The 7,559-nt window shown below is 45.5% G+C and overlaps 2 pseudogenes; both read right to left on the bottom strand.

The window, feature by feature from the left end:
* LOC142356710 (large subunit ribosomal RNA) overlaps positions 1-4,793 on the bottom strand; it is a 7,251-nt pseudogene extending 2,458 nt beyond the window's left edge.
* Positions 4,794-6,476: 1,683 nt separating this feature from the next.
* LOC142356712 (5.8S ribosomal RNA) lies at positions 6,477-6,628 on the bottom strand (annotated as a pseudogene).
* Positions 6,629-7,559: the final 931 nt, after the last annotated feature.

Raw genomic sequence — 7,559 nt, 5'->3', positions numbered from 1 at the left:
CACACTGGGTATGCAGTAGGTCTTGAGTATCCAGATTCGTTGCTGTGGTTTCAGGGGGGCTCTTCTCAGGTCATCTAGCTTCTTCTCCAGCTTCTTGATGGTGTTTGTCCTCGTACCATATGCCCCTGTCTCAATGCCCAGGTACTTGTAGAAGGACTCTGCTGTCATCACGGGGAGACCTCCTGCCCTGCTGCTGAACACTGTGTTAGGGTTTATCACTATCTGTCGGTCCCTTGGCACTGTGTCCACATCTAGGGTTGCACACTTCTTGGCATTGAGAGAGAGACCACATCTTTCCAGCCCTGTCTCCAGTCTGTTGATAGAGTCCTGAAGCCCTGTCTGCGTCTGAGCTAGCAACACAACGTCATCGGCAAAGGCGAGGTGATTCAGCTTTTCTGAGCCCATCTGGATTCCAGTCGTTTGGGGTAGAGTCTTCAGCACCCTGTTCATCACAAGGTTGAATAGGATTGGGGAGATGGGATCCCCCTGTCTGACCCCCTTGGATGGCTTCACCAAGCGTCTTGCTCCGTCGATCTCCAGAGTTGTGCCCTGTCTCTTGTAGCCCTTCATGATGTATCTGAGGATCTTGGGGTCTATGCCTGCTTCTAGTGCTGCTTCTGCCAGGGCCTTGTGGGTCACACTGTCAAAGGCCTTCTTCACATCTATGAAGGCCAGTTTGAGTCCCCGTCTCTGTGTCTTTGCCTCACTGATAATGCCCTGCAGCAGAAGAGAGTTGGTTGCCGTCCCATCTACCCTCTTGAAGCCCTTCTGTCTGATATTGTCGTCTAGGTCCTCAAGTCGTGCAGCTAAGCACTTGTGGAACACCCTGGCCAGTACACTTGCCACTGTGATGGGTCTGAAGTCCATTGGTTCCTGAGACCCTGCCACTTTGGGGATGAACACTGTTCTTCCACTAAGGAGCCACTCGGGTAGATGTTCAGCCAGCAGCCAGAGATTGAAGTGGGAGACCAACTTCTTGAAGGGGATGCAAGTCACCGTCTTCCTGCTCACCCTGTCTGGTCCAGAAGCTGTCTGTCCCATGGTCTGCACACACTTGGCCACTTCTTCGATGGTGATTGGAGTGACCCAACCCTGACCGCTGATTGTGCTTAGGTCTATTGTCTCTGCTTCCGTCTCAAGGAGCTGCTGCCAAGCATCAAGAAACCCTGTCTTGTCGGTGATGGGGTTGTGCTCACCAAACTTCTCCCATGACCCATCCATCACTGATGCCGCTGCCTTAGCCCTGTCACGTCTGTAAAGAGCCTGCAGTCTTGCATACTGGTGCCGTCTCATGCCCTTCTTGGATCGTCTAGGATGTTTGTGAGCCCTCTGTCCCCCATTCTTCCCTGGTTCTTGTGCAAGGGTTTGTAGCCACATCTGTCCCTCTCTCTCGACGTACTGGGTGAGATCGTCGTCCGTCATTCTGTGCCATTCACCCGGAGGAGGAAGAGCCAGCATCTCAAGGTCGATGCCCGTCTCAAGACAGTGTCTTGGTCTGTCTTCCTGCACAGTGTTTTCCTCCCTGTCATGTTCCTGCATCATTGCCACAAACTGTTGGTTCTTTCTCAAGCCCTTGAATGCCTCAGCGGATCGATGGGGGAACAGTCTTGCCAGTTGCTCATTCTCTTGCTTCTGGGATGCGGGATCAAGGACCCTCATCGCGTCTCTGACCAGAGCCATTTCCTCAAGAGTCCACCTTGCATTAGATCTGCCTGTCTTCTGGGCCTGCATCTGGTGGTATGTATCTGGGTGCCTGCTTTTGGTGTGAAGTGAGAGACCAGTCTGTCCTTTGAAGGGTCCAGCACCACAGATTGAGCAGCACCAGTTGGGGGCTGTTGCTTGGCCACTCACGGGTTCCTGGGTGGGAGCCCTGCCCGCATGTGCTCCCTGTGATGCTTTCGTCTGTGATGCCCCTGACTTGTGACTTCTGGTCTTGTGCTGCTTCAGGCCGAGCTCACTCCTGAACGGACCCTGTCCGCAGATGTCGCAGGTCCACTTGGAGGCCACGTCTCCACAACTACTGGTGCTCACACTGTCTTGTCTGGCTGAGGCCAGATCTTTCTCATTGATTGTCTTCATCGTTGGGACTACTGTACCGAGGTACAGACTTTGGTTTTACCCAAAGTGGTTGGCGAACTTTTAAGGTGGTCAGCACACTTCACCGGACAGCCTTTGTTCTGGTATGACTCCGAAACCGTGGTTTTTAGTGGTTCGCCTTCCACGGACAGTCTTTGTTTTGGTGTGACTCCGAAACCGTGGTTTTAGTGGTTTGCCTTCCACGGACAGTCTTTGTTTTGGTATGACTCCGAAACCGTGGTTTGTTGAGTGGTTTTCCTTCCACTGGGCAAGTTTTTAAGGTTTGTCCATTCCGGGGACTATTGATGGTGTGCTTAGCTCAGCCACGAATGGCAGTTTCCAGCGAGACCTCGTGGAGGTTGCACTAAGAGAGTCATAGTTACTCCCGCCGTTTACCCGCGCTTATTTGAATTTCTTCACTTTGACATTCAGAGCACTGGGCAGAAATCACATTGCGTCAACACCGTTTCACCAGCCATCGCAATGCTTTGTTTTAATTAAACAGTCGGATTCCCCTTGTCCGAACCAGTTCAGAGTTCGAGTGTTTTTTGTGCAACAGAATAGACCTAAAGCATATCAGCTAGCAGTCAAACCAAACGCCAACAACCCGAAGGCCATCGCACGCTTTAGCAGACCGAAGCGTCAAACTAAAGGCTTGTTACACCCACTCCTCAGAGCCAATCCTTCTTCCGAAGGTACGGATCTATTTTGCCGACTTCCCTTATCTACACTGTTCCAAGACCAGAGGCTTTTCACCTTGGGGACCTGATGCGGTAATCGGTACGATTCACTCTCCTGACATCTGCTAAGCCAAACTTTTATGTGCCACCAGGAACAATTGGGACACAGCAAATGCTGCTGTGCTCTTGCACGCTTCGAGCCTTATCTCTGATTGAATCAATTCCAAGGACTCTACAACGTGTTATAAAGAAAAGATAACTCTTCCCCAAGGTCCCAATGACAAAGTTCGACCTCAATGACGTTGCCGTCTCAATGCCAGGAGAGTAAGTTCGGGAATTTTAACCCGATGCTCTTTCGAGACTCAGCAGTTTTCAAGAAACCACTATTCAAGACTTTGGCATTAGCCTGTCTTTTAGAATCGACTAACTCATGTGCAAACGCTGTTCACATGAAAGCCTTTCCCGCTTCAGTCCTCAAAGTTCTCATTTGAGTACTTGCTACTTCCACCAAGATCTGCTCCATTGATCGCTTCGCGCATACACTTGCGTGCATACTTTAGCGCAATCAATGTGTCCTCCTACACATGAATATCATTTTTGAGCTGGTGAGGCTCTTTTTCTCTAATCTAACTTGCGTTAGATATTGATATTCATGGTTGGGTATAGGCCACGAGCTCTAGTGCCATCCATTTTCAGGGCTGATTGATTCGGCAGGTGAGTTGTTACACACTCCTTAGCGGATTTCAACTTCCATGACCACCGTCCTGCTGTCAGTATCAATCAACACCTTTTGTGGTGACTCATGAGCAAGTAGTTAGGCGCCTTAACCCAACTTTTGGTTCATCCCACATCGCCGGTTCTGCTTACCAAAAGCGGCCCACAAAAAGCTTGCATTCATAGTCCAAGTGCAATTAAGTCACAAGGACATCTCACCGATTTATAGTTTGAGAATAGGTGAAGGAAAAATTTTCCCCCATTCCTCTAATCATTCGCTTTAACCGATGAAATTGCTTTGCGAAGATTTTTCAATCTTGCTCAAGCTTTTGCTATCCTGAGGGAAACTTCGGAGGAAACCAGCTACTAGATGGTTCGATTAGTCTTTCGCCCCTATGCTCAGGTCAGACGATCGATTTGCACGTCAGAACCGCTTCGGGCTTCCACCATGGTTTCCCGTGGCTTCGCCCTGCCCAAGCATAGATCACCATCTTTCGGGTCGTGTGCTACTTGCTCTGGATCAGTCATGCAATAAGAGCAAAACCGTCCGTGGTTGCGGGACACCGAATCGGCGCCCTCACCACACAAAGTAGTGCAATTCATAAAAATTACACTGTTCACTTTCATTTCGCGTGTGCGCTTTCAATGAGCGACAACACTTGCAAGCAACTCACACTCCTTGGTCCGTGTTTCAAGACGGGCTGTAGAGAGCATTGAATAGGAAGTTGAGGTCAGACAGGCAATCAAGATCAATTTATCTCATTTTGTTTAGAATCAACAAGAAGAATTCCGAGGAAAACTTCTGCTCGATTCATTAACAAGATTTGCCAAAAGACGACAACTACACTACTCGGTAGCCGAGAATATAATATCAAGGCATTGAGTATGGTAACGCTCACTCCAGTTCCCCTTCAACAGTTTCACGTACTTTTCACTCTCTCTTCAGAGTGCTTTTCAACTTTCCCTCACGGTACTTGTTTACTATCGGTCTCGCTTTATAATTAGCTTTTGGAGAGACATATCTCCAGCTTCGAGTTGCACTTTCAAACAACTCTACTCATAGGAATGAGCCATTATGACTGGTATCGAAAATGACCTTTACAGGATTTTCACCTTCTTTGATGCTACTTTCCAGTAGACATCAGGACAAATTCACCAGTCTAGCATCAAACCATACCGGACACCAAGAAATGTTGCCATTTCTCTTCCCGATGAGCTTTTCCCTGTTCATTCGCCATTACTAAGGGATTCTCAGTTGATTTCTTTTCCTCCCCTTACTGATATGCTTAAGTTAAGGGGGTTCTCTCGCCCAATTCAGGTTATGTAGTTGATTGTCTCTTAATTGGTTCACTGACCAATATGAGACAGAAACCGATTCAGCAGTTTTGTTCGCTACTACTATCAAACACAGGTCGAAGTTTCCATTCAGTCATTAATTCCAACTTTCAAATGTTGTTGTTTCAGCTTTCGCTTACTAGAAGCAACATAATACTCGCTGCAATACAGACCTCGGGAAACCCTCACCGTGAATAAGGTTCACTCACATATTTCACTACATTTTGCGTGGGATTGGAGATGAGGCTACTCGTTCTTGCTCAGTACTAGGCTGAAAATTAACGAAACTTCGTTACAAACGTTCACATGTTGATGTTTCCGCTTTCGCGTACTCGAAACAACATAATACTAGTCTTTGTAATTTAGTTTCATAATTTCAACTGTTCTCATGCAGAATTTTTGCTCATTCTTATCCCAAATTTTGACCTGGCTACTAGTTACACTCCTTGTACTTATTGCAAAATGACCACAAATTTCAACAGCTTTCACATGTTGCTGTTTCGGCTTTCGCTTACTACAGTCAACATAATACTCGTTGCAAAATAAGTGCTCGGCATCTGCAATTTTCCAAAGACGAAGTTTCGCCAGTTCAATTTTCGCTCGCCAATTATGGCTACTAATTCACACGGTACTGAGCTCAACAACATTAAATTTGTTCAGCAAGACTTTCACATGTTGATGTTTTGGCTTTCGCCTACTAGAAGCAACATAATACTCGTCTTGTTAGCTCATTCAATGAGAATAGCTTTTCCCGTTGAGAATTTTTGCCTTCAATTGGCGTTGTAGTGAGTTTGGCTACTCAGATCACCAAATACTTGTGACAATTCGAACCAGAAATGTTTTCAATTTTCACATGCTGATGTTTCGGATTCAACCTACTAGAAGCAGCATAATACTTGTATTCAACAATTTCTGTATCAAATCCCAGTTTTCTCTGGTGCATCTTTGCCAAACTATTCCAAACTGCCTGAGTCTGAATACCAATTACAGGTACTAGTAAATGCACGTTACTAAGGACTATATAGTTCTAGGTTACTGTACACAACGACGTTCACATGTTGATGTTTCAGCTGCCGCTTACTAGAAACAACATAATACTTATCGTGCATACCTTTCCATAACTTGTCCTTTTCAGATGCATTAGTTTCCCTTTGTCTTGGCTTCTACAGTCAGACTGGCTACTAGTAACAGCACAGTACTAATCACATATCGTTCTACAGTTTGCAGACAACTTTCACATGTTGATGTTTCAGCTTTCGCCTACTAGAAACAACATAATACTCGCTGTATACATTTGTAGTTCTCTATGTAACTTTCATGTGAAGAAGTTTCGCCAGTCTTTTTGACTGTCTCAAATCTGAGTCATGCTTAGGCTACTAGTTGCTTCATAGTACTTATCGCCTCGAGATCATTGAACAAAACTTGATTTTCACATGTTGCTGTTTCAGCTTCCGCTTACTAGAAACAACATAATACTAGTCTCATTAAGTTCCGTCTCTTTGCAATTTTCTTATGAAGAAAATTCGCCATCACAATGACTCCAGCAGTTCTTGATCAAGGAATGCAATCATTGATCAGAATGCTATTATTTGAATCGGTTCTGCTTTAAGTGTTCCAATTTTATTGGAAGCACCAACAATAGAACATCAATGTGTTCAATCGAGAGTTATATAACCCTGAATCGGACGCAGTCAACAGCCGAAGCCGAGACCGCCTTTTGCGTTAGAGAGGTCGGTAAACAAATCTTGCGATTCATACCGAATTAACACATATAGCTGTGCTCCTCTTCGTAAAGCGAGCCAAGTGATCCCCTGTTGAAGGATGTATTTGGACCAATCTAGTAGCATTTGGTTTCCAACAAGCTCTCCCAAGTTAGCTTACTTATTGGGCTTTTCAACCAATTCGGTTGGCTACAAGCATCATCAAAGTACTAGCCACAGTTTGATCGCAAAATTCTACGACTTTCACATGTTGATGTTTCGGCTTGCGCTTAGCCTACTATAAGCAACATAATACTAGTCATATCATAGAGCGTGATCAGCTTGTGACGTTCTCATGATGAAGTTTCACCAACAGTGTCTCACTTCGAGCTTAAATCCAGCTACTAGTAACTACACAGTACTGACTGCAACGATAACTTTTATCTATACCTTTCACATGCTGCGCTTTCGGCCAGGGCCTACTAACGTCAACATAATACTCGATATAAACTTTTGTTCATGATGCAGCTTCCCCATGCAGAAGTTTCGCCTTCAAATGCTCTCTTGGCCATATGACGTAAGAAAAGGTTACTAGTAACATCACAGTACTAGCCACAGTTTGATTGCAAAATTCTACGACTTTCACATGTTGATGTTTCGGCTTGCGCTTAGCCTACTAGAAGCAACATAATACTAGTCATATCATAGAGCGTGATCAGCTTGTGACGTTCTCATGATGAAGTTTCACCAACAGTGTCTCATTTCGAGCTTAAATCCAGCTACTAGTAACTACACAGTACTGACTGCAACGCTAACTTTTATCTATACCTTTCACATGCTGCGCTTTCGGCCAGGGCCTACTAACGTCAACATAATACTCGATATAAACTTTTGTTCATGATGCAGCTTCCCCATGCAGAAGTTTCGCCTTCAAATGCTCTCTTGGCCATATGACGTAACACAAGGTTACTAGTAACATCACAGTACTAGCCACAATTTGATCGCAAAATTCTACGACTTTCACATGTTGATGTTTCGGCTTGCGCTTAGCCTA

This window comes from Convolutriloba macropyga, unplaced genomic scaffold (assembly GCF_964194025.1).
Source record: "Convolutriloba macropyga unplaced genomic scaffold, txConMacr16.3 SCAFFOLD_341, whole genome shotgun sequence".
NCBI classification, from domain to species: Eukaryota; Metazoa; Xenacoelomorpha; order Acoela; family Convolutidae; genus Convolutriloba; species Convolutriloba macropyga.
This window is presented reverse-complemented; position numbering and strand designations above follow the sequence as displayed.